The 13,538-nt window shown below is 52.6% G+C and overlaps 1 protein-coding gene across 18 annotated transcripts in view; it reads left to right on the top strand.

Moving 5' to 3' along the window:
* Nol4l (nucleolar protein 4-like) overlaps positions 1 to 13,538 on the top strand; it is a 122,779-nt gene that overhangs the window by 80,253 nt on the left and 28,988 nt on the right. Inside the window, exon 1 of one of the 18 annotated variants that reach the window (XM_011239633.3) lies at positions 4,380 to 4,472. The exons of 8 other annotated variants lie outside the window; for them this stretch is intronic. The gene's annotated coding sequence lies outside the window, so the exon portion shown is untranslated. Of the gene's footprint in view, positions 1 to 4,379; positions 4,473 to 4,546; positions 4,944 to 5,399; positions 5,631 to 6,013; positions 6,046 to 13,171; positions 13,495 to 13,538 lie in introns of those variants that run through there. 9 more of the 18 variants (XM_006499787.4, XM_006499786.4, XM_011239632.2 and 6 more) reach the window with 9 other exon arrangements.

The raw sequence follows: 13,538 nt of genomic DNA, 5'->3' as shown, positions 1-13,538 counted from the left end.
GGTTTTTGTTTGTTTGTTTGTGTTTTGGTTTTTTTGTTTGTTTTGAGACAGGGTTTCTCTGTGTAGCCCTGGCTGTCCTAGAACTCACTCTGCAGACCAGTCTGGCCTTGAACTCAGAGATTGGCCTACTTCTGCCTCCCAAATTCTGGGATTAAAACTTGATTTTTACAGAGGCATATTTTCAGTTGAAGATCTCTCCTCTCAGATGACTTGTATTAAGTTGACATAAAATTATAGCACGGTACTTGTAGTCACTGAGCCATCTCCTCTGTTCTTTTTTTTTTTTTTTAGATATTTTATTTATTTACATTTCAAATGTTATCCCCTTTCCCGATTTCCCCTCCAGAAACCCCTTATCCCATCCCCCCTCTTCCTGCTTCTATAAAGGTGTGCCCCCACCCACTCACTCCTGTTTCCCCACCCTCACATTCCCCTACACTGGGGCATCTAGCCTTCATGGGACCAAGGGCCTCTTCTCCTATTGATGCCCGACAAGGCCAGCCTTTGCTACATACTCGGCTGGAGCCATGAGTCCCTCCTTGTGTACTCCTTGGTTGGTGGTTTAGACCCTGGAAACTCTGGTTGGTTCATATTGTTGTTCTTCCTATGGGGCTGCAAACCCCTTCAGCTCCTTGGGTCCTTTCTATAGCTCCTCCATTGGAGACCCTGTGTTCAGTACAATGGTTGGTTGAGAGCATCCACTTCTGTATTTGTCAGGTTCTGGCAGAGTCTCAGCTATATCAGGCTCCTGCCAGCATGCACTTGTTGGCATCCATAATAGTGTTTGTGTTTGGTGACTATATATGGGATGGATCCCCATGTGGGGCAGTCTCTGGATGGCCTTTTCTTCAGTCTCTGCTCTACACTTTGTCTCTTTATTTCCTCCAATGAGCATTTTGTTCCCCTTTCTAAGGACCGAAGCATCCACACTTTGGTCTTAAGCTTCATATGTTCTGTGAATTGTATCTTGGGTATTCTGAGTTTTGGGGCTAATATCCACTTACCAGTGAGTGCATACCATGTCTTTATTATTTTTTAAACACCAACAAAACATGTTTATTTGGGGGGCATGAATCCCACGGTGTTTGTGTGTGTGAACGTTGAGGATTACTTGTGAACTTGTTCTTTCCTTTACCATGGAGATTCAGAGGATTGAGCTCAGGTCATGAAGCTTGAGAACAAACACGGTTACCCATTGAGTCACCCTGCCAGCTCCCCACACTCACACTTTTTATGGAGTGTCATGTAGTCTAGGCTGGCCTTAAACTCACCATGTAGGTGGTACTGACCTTGAACTCTTGTTCTCCCTGCTGACACATCCTGAGTGCTGAATTATGGACATGTCCAGTTTATACAGTCCTAGACGTGCTATACGTGTACTCTTTTTTTTTAAGACTTATTTATTATATGTAAGTACACTGTAGTTGTCTTAAGACACACCAGAACAGAGTGTCAGATCTCGTTACAGATGGTTGTGAGCCACCATGTGGTTGCTGGGATTTGAACTCGGGACCTTTGGAAGAGCAGTCAGTGCTCTTAACTGCTGAGCCATCTCACCAGCCCCCTAGACATATACTCTTAACAAATGAACTACATTCCCAGCCTCGGGTTTCTAATTTCAAAGTAGAAGACTTTCTGTCAAGCAGGACTACAGAGGCTGAAACTTGCTGCCTCATCTGTGTGGTGTCAGAGTTTGAGTCGGTCCCTTGGGCTAGTCCCTTTCTCTTTGTTTATTGCAAGGAACTTGGGGTGGGGACCCAGTGTTATACTTGCTGAGCCAGTGTCCCTAGGAGACTGCTTCTATGCTATCTGCCCTCTGATGTCCCTTTACATTAACTGAGCTTGCATTGCCTTAGCAGGCCAAATGAAGTTCCCAAGCCTCTCAGCTGTGTACAGACTGGGCACACTTGTGCATCCTGGGTCCTGTGTGCTCTGCCATGCTGGTCTCCCCCTCCCTGAGCTCTTCCTCCTCCTCCACTGTAACGCTCAGCACCAAAGAGCTTCCAGGACCTTTATACCAGTTGACAAATCTGTATCTGCCTGGAAGGCCATGTCTCAAGGTCTTCACTGGTTGCCAGCTTTTGCTGTCAGGAGCAGCTGGTCCATTTCATGAGCTTGCCTGACCCATTAGTTTCATCGCATACAACAGTTACATTAATAACAATAAGTGGTTTTTTGTTATTTGTATTTTGGCTTTTGGGATAGCATCTTGACATAGAGACCGGGCTGGCCTCAAACTTGTAATGCTGCCCCTGTCCTACTTCCTGTAACCAGCACTCCAGGCATGTGCCACACACTCCACTCATGGGTGTTTTTGAATAGTCCAGGACTATTTGTCTGTGGAGAGCCCTCTTTCAGGATTTTTTTTTTTTTCAAGACAGGGTTTCTCTATGTAGCCCTGGCTGTCCTGGAACTCACTCTGTAGACCAGGTTGGCCTCTAACTCAGAAATCTGCCTGCCTCTGCCTCCCAAGTGCTGGTATTAAAGGCGTGCACCACCACTGCCCTGTCTTTCTGGATTTCTTGTTCAGATTCAACATTTTGGTGAGAGGGACCTGGCACAGGGAATAACCAACACAGTTTCTGCCACCTTCAGAAGATGCACACACTCTAGGCAGATAACTGCCCTTTGGGGGCAGCTGATTTGATGGCTTGGTTGGGAGGTGAATGCTCTATCACTCTAGAGGGCAGGTACTCCTTCCCCTCTGTCATTTAGAAGTAATTTGTGGTGATAAATGGCTTTTCAAATGCTTTCAGATGCTTGAACAGTGTCCACTCTGGTTGTACTAAGTTCCTGTCCTTCCTCATATCCCCTGGCCTGGCCTCTGCTTTTGTAGGTGCTTCATAGTGTCCACTGCTGGGCCTGGAGGTGACACAAAGGCAAAGGCCAGCCTTTTCCCCCGTGCTATGGACCCTCCCCTCATTGGGAGCTGGGAAAATTCTTGGTCAAAAAACTGGGTCATCTAATTTTTTGTGGAGACCCACAGTGTGGCCACTTTAAGGCCAGTGGGAGTTGACCAGAGGAACAAGGACACTGAAAACCACCAACACAAGGTTCCTCAAGGAGGGGCAGCCCTGTAAGGATAAATCTTGGGAGGCTCCTGGCATTCATAAGTGCTCCCCAGATATCCAAGGTGCATTAGTAGCCCTACCCTCCTGAGCTTCACTGTTCTATGAGTCTGAGGAAAGCTGGGTTATCTGGGTTCAATTCCACCTTTGAACTTCAGCTGCCTGTGGCTTTATGTTTCAAGCCCAGATGTCTACTGCTGCAGTGAAATAGTGATACAAGCCAGGCGAGGTCAAAGGTCTCAAGAAATGTTTTGGAAAGAGGCAGGAAAATCCTGAGCCCGAATTGGCATGAGGAAAGCCAAGACCCTAGACTCCCACACCTCAAAGGATATGAAGTAAAGGTCTAACAGAGAAAGCAGGAATCGGTGAATTGATTTGAAAACACATTAAATTTCAGGAGTAAAAGGCGCTAATGAGTAACAGGCCTAAATCCTTTTTTAAAAGCGTGGGTTTCTTATTGACAGTAAAATCTTTAGCATGTGCAGAATGCAGTCTGTGTACTGTTAATTTGAAGTGTATGTCATCTTTACTAATCCGTGAACACGGAGCTCCGAACCTGTGGTTGTAGTTACAGACCAAACCTGTAGAGGGAGTCTTGTCTATCACAGATTGTTCACAATGCAACGCTTTCAGAGGAAGAAAGAAAAGGGCTTTTAAAAGAAAAGTTGGGAGGGTTAAAGGCAGACTGTTTCAAAATTACAAACAATCGCAGTGGCTGTCTCCTTTGCTCTCCTCTGCAGGCTCCACTGTAAATGAGTTGTAGCGTAAAGGAATCTGTAGAAATTGCCCTTCCTTCTAGAGGAACCAGAAGGTGGGCTCCTTATTGGGTTTCTTTTGGGGGGCGGGGCATCTCCCTACAGAATTCCATGAACGTCTACTATCTCTATCCTTGTTAAAGCACAAGCTTTATTCGAGGCCCATGTGTTCTAACCCGGGATTTGGAACTGGTGGTGGGAATTTGGGGGGCGTCTGCCCCTAACCCATTTTTCTCTGTCGAGGTTTTAATTCTGCGGTTTGGAGACTGGCTTGTTAGGTCTCAGGCGAGTCTGAGGTTGCTCGGAGGTTCAGGGCACCCCTCTGGTCACCTCGCGCCGCCCCATTCTATCTTCTGAAGCCGAAGCAGAAGGTCTGTTTGCCCCGAGGAAGACCGCACCTTGAGTCGGCGTGCGTCTTCCCTTTCCTGCAGAGACCACGCAGATTGTGCGCGCCCAGGTCTGGGCAGCATTCTTAATATTATGCTATGACTTTACAACTGTAGCCAGCGCGGCGTAAGAAGCCGGCACCGAGTGGTCTGCTAGAGCACAATGACCCGCAGAGTGGGGCGGGGGCCCTCAGAGGGAGCCGGGAGCGAGCGGGTGGCGGGCGCCGGGCGCTCCGGGTCGCCGGAATGTTTGGGTCGAACAGGTGAGCGCAGCCTAGACATTGTAGCTGGCCGCTGGGCAAAGAGGAGGGGTGCAGGGGCGGGTGCAAACTAAGTGGTGGGAAAGAGACAAAGGAAGAGTGAGAGGCGAGATGGTGTAGAATAGAGAAGAGGCGAGGGGAGGGGAGGAGGCGGCCCGTGGGTAGGGTGCTGAGGAGCTCAAGCTTGAACTTGATCGAGAAAAGGGGGCCTTGAGATGTGGGCGGGGGCCCGACCCAGAGTCGGCCACGTGCCTGGCTTTTCCTTGTCAGCGTCCCACTAGGACCTCCTAGGCTGAACACTCGGGTCCCGCAGCCCTGCACAACGAGCACCCGTGTCGCCCGGGATTGAGAGACGCGTAGGGTCGGGGGCTGTCTGGAGGCCCCATGGCACCAAGAGTTCTCGACCATGCTGCCTTAGTCACTTTCTTTGGGCCAAGTCTCCCTCTCCTGCTCTGAACACAGACAGCTTGCAGGGTATGTCCCTACCCCGCCCAGGACTTGAAGTCCGCAGCCTCAGGGAGCCAGGGCGAGCCCAGCTCCCAACGCCTCCTTTTCTCGGCTGCGCGCCCTGAAGGGATCTTCCTCCAAGCTCTTCTCCCTTAAGAGAGCTCTACCCAGGAGCGAACAGCGGCGCGTCCAGAGCACCCTGTTCCCCATACCTGGCCCAACGGTCCCCCCCCTTTCCTCCTCTTCTCCCCCACTCTCCTTTCTCCTCTTCCCTCTCCCCGGGTGCCTCCTTTTCCTCTCTTCCCCCTCCCCCCCATGCCCACTCCTCCCTCTCTCCCTCCCCTCCACCTCCTCCTCTTGCTGCTCCTCCTACTCCCCCTGAGTGCGTCCTCCTGTGCTCCCCTCCCCCCGGCCCCCGCCCCGTGCCCGGTCCCGCCCCCTCCCCCGCCTCTCCGTACCCGGTTCCCCCTCCCCCTTCCTCCCGGGCCGCGGCGCCGCCGCCGCCACCGCCGCCGCCGCTCGCCTGGGCCCTCCCCCTGGCCACCCCCGCCCCCGGGCCGGGCAGTGACGCGCCGCGGCGGTGCCAGCCCCTCTCCTCCGGCGGCCGCGGCGGCAGCAGCAGCAGCAGCAGCTGGAGCAGTGGGGCTGTCACCGCCTCCCGCCCGGTTCACTCCCAGAGCTAGATCGCCGATCAGCACCTCGCCGCCCGCCCAGGTACGGAGTCCTGGGGGACCCCACGACCCGGCTGGTCCCGGGTCCTCGGCCGCTGCCCTCTCCTCCTGCCCTGCCTCTGGCCGTTGAGCTGCGGTTAGGGGAACTGGGGGGTTCCGAGGAGGAGGACTCACGGGGAGCTTCCAGAGCTGGGCGAGCTGCTGGCCCTGGGTGGAGTGGGCTGGGGCTGGGGGCGGACGAGTGTGCCCTAGAGCGGGGAGGGGCGGAGGCTGCGCTCCGGGGCTTGCGGGGCGCCCTAGAGGTGCGTCTAGCTTCAAGTGCCCGGGGCTGCCGGGCGCACCCCACTCCGGGCCGTGCGCGCCGCCGGTCCGGGGGGGCGGTGATTGTGTGAGCCGCGCCGCGGTATTGTGCAGCGGCCACGCCGTTTGCAGCGGGCTCCGCACCTCGTCCCCGGGAGGTAGACATTCGCTGGCTGTGGGGCGGGGGCCAGGCTCGGGTGGCTTCTGCCTCCGGGAGAAAGGAAGTGGACTGTGTTTGGGGATGTGGGGACGGGAAGCGTAGAGTGGTAGGGAGGGGCTCCTTTGCCACGGCGCGGGGAGTTGAGACGCGGTTTGCACAGTTGAGCCCACTTTGGCAGGCTCCTGTCGCTCCACCACGAGACCGACAGCCCATCTCGTGTGCACCCTTGAAGAAGAAACTAGGGTGTTGGGGACCCCTGGTGAAGAGGCACATTGCGCGGGGGCCTCCGGAGAGCGCGTGCAAGGGTTAAAGTGGATTTGCACCTCCGCCCTCTGGCTGTTCGCCGCCCTTCACCTAGGGCTCCTAGGCAGGATACACTGGCAGGCTGGGTGTGCGTGTATGTGTGGGGGGGTGGGGGGGTGGTGGTGGTGGTGGTGCAGTTCGCCTTCCTTTTCCAGCCTCTTGGGTTCAGAAGTGACCCCACTCTCACTCGGAGCTGCATTTGCGGGGAGTCCGGCCGCCTTTACCAGGCCGTTCTTCCTGGGGGAAGTTCTCATTAAGCCTCGCTAATTAGCATTATTCCCCGAGAAAGGTTAAGGTTAGACCGTCCTTTTCCGTATCGAGAGCCCCCTCCCTGCCAGTTCCTTCTCCCTCCCCTCTCCTTCAGAGCACAAAAGCACAAAAAGAAAGTGTGAAGAGGCGCAGATCAATGGAGAAGCCACAAACCCATTAATTCAAATGGAACCCTTTCCCCCTCTAAAACATTGATTTTTCTTTCTGTCTGCTCTGAGGGGAGATGAATAACCTCCTGATTTTACCTGAAATGGTGTTTAGACTCTGTGATTTCCCCCTCTTTCTGAGGATTGTGGCCTGAAATAGATTCTCCCTTGAGATAAAGCCCTACTTATCCCAGAATCAGCTGGAAACCCCCTTCCCCCACCGCACACACCAGCGTTGGGGCCTGGGGAGAGTGTCTGTGCTGTCTTTACTCCTGTGGGCAGAGAGTCTGTGACGGTGGAGCCAGGTCGCTTGACCTCTGAAATATGCCTGCTTCTGAGCTGTGCGTTGGTGTGGGGGGAAAGGGCCCATTGATGGCCCAGGCCCCAGTGGGTAGCTTAACCCCAGGTTGTAAATTACCCTTTCATTGGAAAGCCATTTGAGCCCAAATGTCTTTGAATGCAATCCAGGCTTCTCTGTTGGGCTGTCCTTTAAAGCTGTCTCAAGGCAGCACCTCCTTCTGCTTGCTCTCTCTGCCTCAACTCAGTACCTTCTGCCAACCAGTGGCAGACAGCACCCCAGCCTACCTCTCTGCTGAGAAGGCTAACTTTGAGGAACTTCTTCCCCAGGGTGTCAGCCACCTTGGGGCAATGGGGAGCCGGTCCATCCTCTAGTTGCTCAAGAACTTTTTAGTCTAGCCTGAGTCCTTTTCTTGGAAGGATACTCCTGGATAGGGTTAGCTCTGAGCTGTTCCCCTCTGGCCATTCTTTTGGCTGGAAGAACCCTGCTTGCCCAAGAAACTCAGGTCCCTATAGATGGCAGGAGCTGGGGGCGGGGGGGGTCTCATAGTGAGGAATGCTGGGAAAACAATCAGTTGCCTTTACTTTGGAACAAAAGCCCATACACTAGTGGGAAGGTGTGGAAAATGCTCACTCCAGCATCCAGGCATCCACTCTGGCAAGGACAGTAGAGCGTGCACATGGCTATGTGAACAGGCTAAGCACAATGTGAGAGTGTGAATGGAGGGGGAAAATACTCAAGTGTGGTGAGTGATTGGCTGAATGGAAGCAAGCCTTCCTCCCTTCCTTTTCCCTGGAAGAGTGCTGGTATGGCTAGTAAGCAGGGGAGGTCTGTTAGTAAGGAGTGGGATTGTGTGGGCTGTGTCTCAGGAAGCCTCCTCTGGTGGCCAGGTGGACATTGATGGGTACAGCCTTAAACAGCAACCTTGGAAGCTCCAAGTGCCCAGGAGCTGACTCAGATCTCCTGTCTTTCATGTAACACCATCACAACTGGGCCAGGAACCTTTGCTTGCTCTGGGTACTGAGAGTTTTCAGTTTCATTAATAAGTGCCTGATGAGTTGAAGTAGTTAAGTTGGGATCAAATGTGTCTCAGCACTTTCTTGGTATACTCTGAGTGATATACGTAACACTCACCCCAAGCCGCTCAGGGGCTGAGCCTTCTCTGGCCTGGCTGGGCTCACAGATGACCTAGAAGCCACATCCTAGTACATAATGCTAGCTTGAGAGCCAGGGCTGGAGCAACTGTCCACACTGGTGTTCTTTCCAGCTGCCCAAAAACCTGGAGGCAGTGCAGAATTGGGGGGGTGCTGCCTGTTTCCTGTCTGGCCTAAGAGCATCCTTGTACATTTCCACCCCCACCATGGACTGAAACCCACACCCGTGGCTCCAGATCAGGCCTTATGGCCTTCACTGGCACTGAATTCTCGGTAAATCCTCCTCCCTTTCTTTCTCAAGTGAGTGGTAGAGATAGAGTTACAGCTCTTAGGGAAGGCCTGGAAAATACTCTAGGAGGCACGCCCCAGAATTCCAAGTCCTGTAAGATGCAAATGGCTGAGCTTCAGAGGCACCAGGAACCCAGTTCCAGAGAAGTTGACCCCAGCTGTAAAATAATCAGGTTACTGATAGCACCTGCCCATAGTTACAGCCATGGATACAGGCCTGCTTCCACTTCCTTCAGCATGGCTCCCAGATTCCAGTCCGCTGGGCTGCAGAGTGTGTTTGGTGCTGCAGAGGGCTGGAGAGGAGGAAAGGCCTGGGCTAGCTGGGGGTGGTGGGGGTGGTGTATGTGTGTGGTGGGGGGCAGAAGGAGGTAGAAACTGGCTCCTGAATTTTAGACTGAAGATGAGAGGCTCAAGGGTTTGGTCAGCTCCTCTCTGTCTGCCCAGCGTGAAGACTCCCAGGTTGGGGGTGTGTCCTAAAGGCTGACTGGGTACTACCTTCCCTGCCCAGCCAAGACAAGACCTTTTTAGGAAGGTTGGCCCTACTGCTCTGTGACCCATGATAGCACACACTCTGTGGTACGTGGTCTGATGAACCTTAACTGCCAAATGGCCAAGGCTACAGGCTTCAGGATGTAAAGGGCAAAGGCTAGGTAGGGGAACCTAGCTACAGCTGCCTGCTCAGTCACACAATCTTAGGAGAGGGACTTTAGAAGCATGGCTTGCACATTTTCATTTTCAAATGAATATCCCATTGAAGTTATTTAACATAGAGGGAAAAATCAGTAGCCCAGCTTATCCTGAGATTTAAGAAGGGAGCAAGAAGTGACCTACCTGTGACCTCTTGGAGAAACAGGGGAGTGCCTGGGATCTTTGGCAGGCCTCAGCCTTCACCACTCCTGACTTGGGTTGGCTGCCTCTCTTTCTTCCTCCCTCCGTCCCTCCCTCTTACAGGTCCCTGTGGACTCGGGTGATGGGTCTGAACTGTGTGCTCTGGTAATTGTCTGTGTAATTATCCTGCCTTGCCAGCCTCAGCTCTTGAGATAGTAGAGAGTTTGAATCTGCCCCTGTGCCGTGGCTGGCCTTGCCACACAGACAGCCAGGTTCTGCTGGCAGCAGCTTGCAGAAACTTCTCTCTAGGTTAGCTCCGAAAGTTTGGGTGTTAAAAGTAGTTGTAGCCGTCTAGCTACTTCCACAGCTACAGCTTACTCAGCTATTTGTTTTCTGAAAAGTTTAGGTTTAATAGGGTTAATTTCCCACTTAAAAAAGAAAAAAAAAGCCACAGCAGTCAGCTTCTGGGTTCTCAGAACCACCTTTCACAAAGCAGCAGTTGGGGCAGCAGAAATCCAGGGCCACTGGACAAATCTCCAGAGAGAGACATTGGTGTTCAGTAACTCTGTGTGTGTGTGTGTGTGTGTGTGTGTGTGTGTGTGTGGTGTGTGTGTGTGTGTATGTGTGTGTGTGTATGTGTGTGTGTGTGTGTGTATGTGTGTGTGTGTGTGTGTATGTGTGTGTGTATGTGTGTGTGTGTGTGTGTGTGGTGTGTGTGTGTGTGTGTGTATGTGTGTGTGTGTGTGTGTGTGTGTGTGTGTGTGTGGTGTGTGTGTGTGTGTGTGTGTGTGTGTGTGGTGTGTGTGTGTGTGTGTGTATGTGTGTGTGTGTGTGTGTGTGTGTGTGGTGTGTGTGTGTGTGTGTGTGTGTGTGGTGTGTGTGTGTGTGTGTGTATGTGTGTGTGTGTGTGTGTGTGTGTGGTGTGTATGTGTGTGTGGTGTGTGTGTGTGTGTGTGGTGTGTGGTGTGTGTGTGTGTGTGTGTGTGTGTGTGTGTGTGTGGTGTGTGTGTGTGTGTGTGTGTGTGTGTGTGTGTGGTGGTGGTGGTTGGGGTCGGGGGGGGGGATGCTTTCCTATCTCTACAAATGGGCCAGAAGTTTTAGCTGAGTCCTCTCCTTACATAAAGTCTGAGGTAGGAACCCTCCTCAGCCCTGGGGCTACTCTTCACAAAGTGGACGTTCAATTACTTGCATCACCTCTGTGCACGTGTGTGCATGTGCCCGTGCCCTTGAGCATCCCTAGTCCTGATGCCTGGAGTTGCCTTTGGGTATTCTCTTGAGGCACTTGTCATTAAGGAAGGAATCATGTACTTTTGATCAAATGGTGGAAAGTGTAATCTCATGGCTCTAGGTGCAGACTGTCTGGACTCAAATCCTGGTTCTGCCCTTGGTTCTGTTGCTGTGGGCAGTTGGGCAAGCCTTTGGGGCACATGTGTGACTAGACTTGGAGAGAGGCCTGCCCTGTGGGAGTGCCTCATATGGAAAACTTATGAAACCCTTGTCCCAGAGCCTGGGAGCATATAGATATTGGATGCTTTGTTCTTTCTAGGTAATTTTGTTGTCAGTGTAAAATGTGGTCCATCTATTGGGCAGAGTGAGGTGGAAACCATTTTCCTGAACAGTTCAGCTGTCTGAGCCAAGCAGCAATAGGCCCTTTGCAGGATGGCTAGCAGCTGTAACTAAGGGAAGCACGCAGCCTCTGACCAGCCAGCCAGGGTTCCAGTTTTCACATGATCCCCCTCAAGAACTGCACAGTGGGACCAGAACTCTTTTGGTTTTTTCGAGACAGGGTTTTTCTGTGTAGCCCTGGCTGTCCTGGAACTCACTCTATAGACCAGGCTGGACTCAGGAATCCACCTGCCTCTGCCTCCCAAGTGCTGGGCTTAAAGGTGTGCGCCACTATGGCCCGGCCAGAACTCTTAATTGTCAGGTTAATGCAGCATCCTCATTAAACACTACATCTTGCCAGAGAGTTTAGTCAATTCAACTAATCTTGCTAGTCTCATGGGGAATTCAGAGGACTGGCAGCCTGATCCTTACTCTTAGAAGGATCCAGAGCCCCACAGTAGGTTTGTGCTATGAGTCAGCTGATGGCATGGACAGATGGGAAGGTTATTTAAGAAGAGGAACTGTGGCAAGGTGGTGGTACCCACATTTAATCCCAGCACTTAGGAGGCAGAGGCAGGTGGATCTCTTGAGTTTGAGGTCAGCCTGGTCTACAGAGTTGAGTTCCAGGACAGCCAGCGCTACACAGAGAAAGCCTGTCTCAAAAAGCCAGGAAAAAGAAAGGAAGAAGAGCTGTGGCGCACAAGCAACAACCAAGGCGAAGGCACTTCTGCTCGTGGGTGGGGAGTCCAGGAGGGCCGGAAGTCAGATCCACACCACAGCTTGATTCTCAGCACTTAGCAAGACACTTGGCCCACAGTTGGTATCCAGGGAATGAATGAATGAGTTTGAGTAAATTATTGCAGCACTCTGGAGGCTGAGACAGGAGGATTATAAACTGGAGGCTAGATCCTGTTTCTTTTTCTTTTCTTTTTGGTTGGTTTGTCTTTGTTCTTGGAGACTGTGTAGTCCTGGAATTACTATAGAACAGTACTATAGTAATTATAGTACTATAATTACTATAGGCTGGCTGCAAATCTTCCTGACTGTCTTCTGAATGCAGGATTAAAGGTGTGCATCACCATGGCCTGGCTCAAGTAGCTTCAGTTTAAAAAGACAAAACACTACTACTAGGAAACAGTCACTTAATTCATGGATTCCCAGGGCTGTGAGTTCTGCTTCTGCCTGTGCAAGGGGCCCAGGGAAGGAACCCTGATTCTGTTTCTCAAGGGGCCAGCGAGGCACACAGAGAGCCTCCACTCTATATCCCTGCTCTGTACCTCCACGAGAGCCTTCCTTGTCGTACTCTTTGTGCAGAGAGAACCTGTTGAGCACACATGCCCTGTAGATGTGAGCACAAGTGCTGTCATGAAGGCAGGCTGTAGGAAGATGAGCTTGTGTGTGTAGTAGGTGTCCCAGTGGACGAGTGTGTATGAATAGTGCTTGTTGAAGGAGCTCACACTGGGCTCCATCCCCAGGATTCCAAGGGTGTTCATGCACACTGACAGTGTTGTGGCTCAGCTTCTGTCCTCTGGACTCAGCACAGAGGGTCCACACTGCTGCCTAGAAGCTGTGAATTCCAGGAAACTGCCTGCCAGCAGGCTTGGTTGGGGGTAGGGAGGGAGGCTCAACCTCCGGTTCCCTAGCACTTGGAGCAGATGTGTCTGCCCCAGGGACAACAGCAGAAGAAAGTTCAAACCAAAGTGTGTTTGCTTACCATAAAAGAGATGTCTGAGAGGGCCCTCTGAGGGTGCCCTGCCGTGGGCCCACAGAGGCTATTGTGCCTTGCTGGGGCAGGAGCACAGAGTCAGGACTCCACGTGTGGCACTGCCGGGCCTTCTTCCCCATGTGTTACAACTGGAGCTCCAACACAGTTGCTTGCTGCTCTTGAAAGGAGGTGGGGTTCCTTCCTGGAGGAAGGCTGGATTAAAGGGGCCCATCCCAGGGGTTCCCAGATGACTGGCCAAGGGCACACTGAAGCCAGCAGTCAGGGGAGAAGAGCAGGCTCAGCCCTCTCCAGCAGGCTAGCTTATGTTTGGAAGGCCTTAGCACCCTCTCTTCTTGTCCCTTCTTGGTTTGATCAGAACCCTGGCCCGCCCCACCCCCTTCCTTCTCCACACTTCTGGGTTTGGCCTGCTCAACTCTGGAAGCCGCCCAAGAGCATATCTTTGAAGCACAGCAAAGGTTAGGAAGGAGGAAGACAGAAATGTCCTCTGGGATGGGGGAGTGGGAGAAAGGAATTCCATGTATGCTCCACAGGAGTTGGCTGCAGGCCTGATGGGGACTGCCACCTTGGCCTCCTGGGTGCCCTGTGTCTCACAGAGTGCAGGCCCTGTGCCGAGTGAGTCCTCTTCCTCAGGCTGCAGTGGGGGTGGGGTGGGGAATGATGGCTCTTGTTTACCATGCTCATTGCAACCTTGGCTCACAAGGTAAGTTAGAGCCATGCTCTGCTATCTGCCCCACAGGATGTGAGACCTCTTAATTGTCTTCAATTACAGACAGCACCAGCCCTTAACCCTGGCTTCCGACAGGAACTAGAGCCCGAGCCACTTCAGGAGGTCAGGGAGAGTACCATTCAGCACTCACTCCACGTTCTTGGGGC

The sequence above is a fragment of the Mus musculus genome, chromosome 2 (assembly GCF_000001635.26).
Source record: "Mus musculus strain C57BL/6J chromosome 2, GRCm38.p6 C57BL/6J".
In the NCBI taxonomy this organism is placed as follows: domain Eukaryota; kingdom Metazoa; phylum Chordata; class Mammalia; order Rodentia; family Muridae; genus Mus; species Mus musculus.
This window is presented reverse-complemented; position numbering and strand designations above follow the sequence as displayed.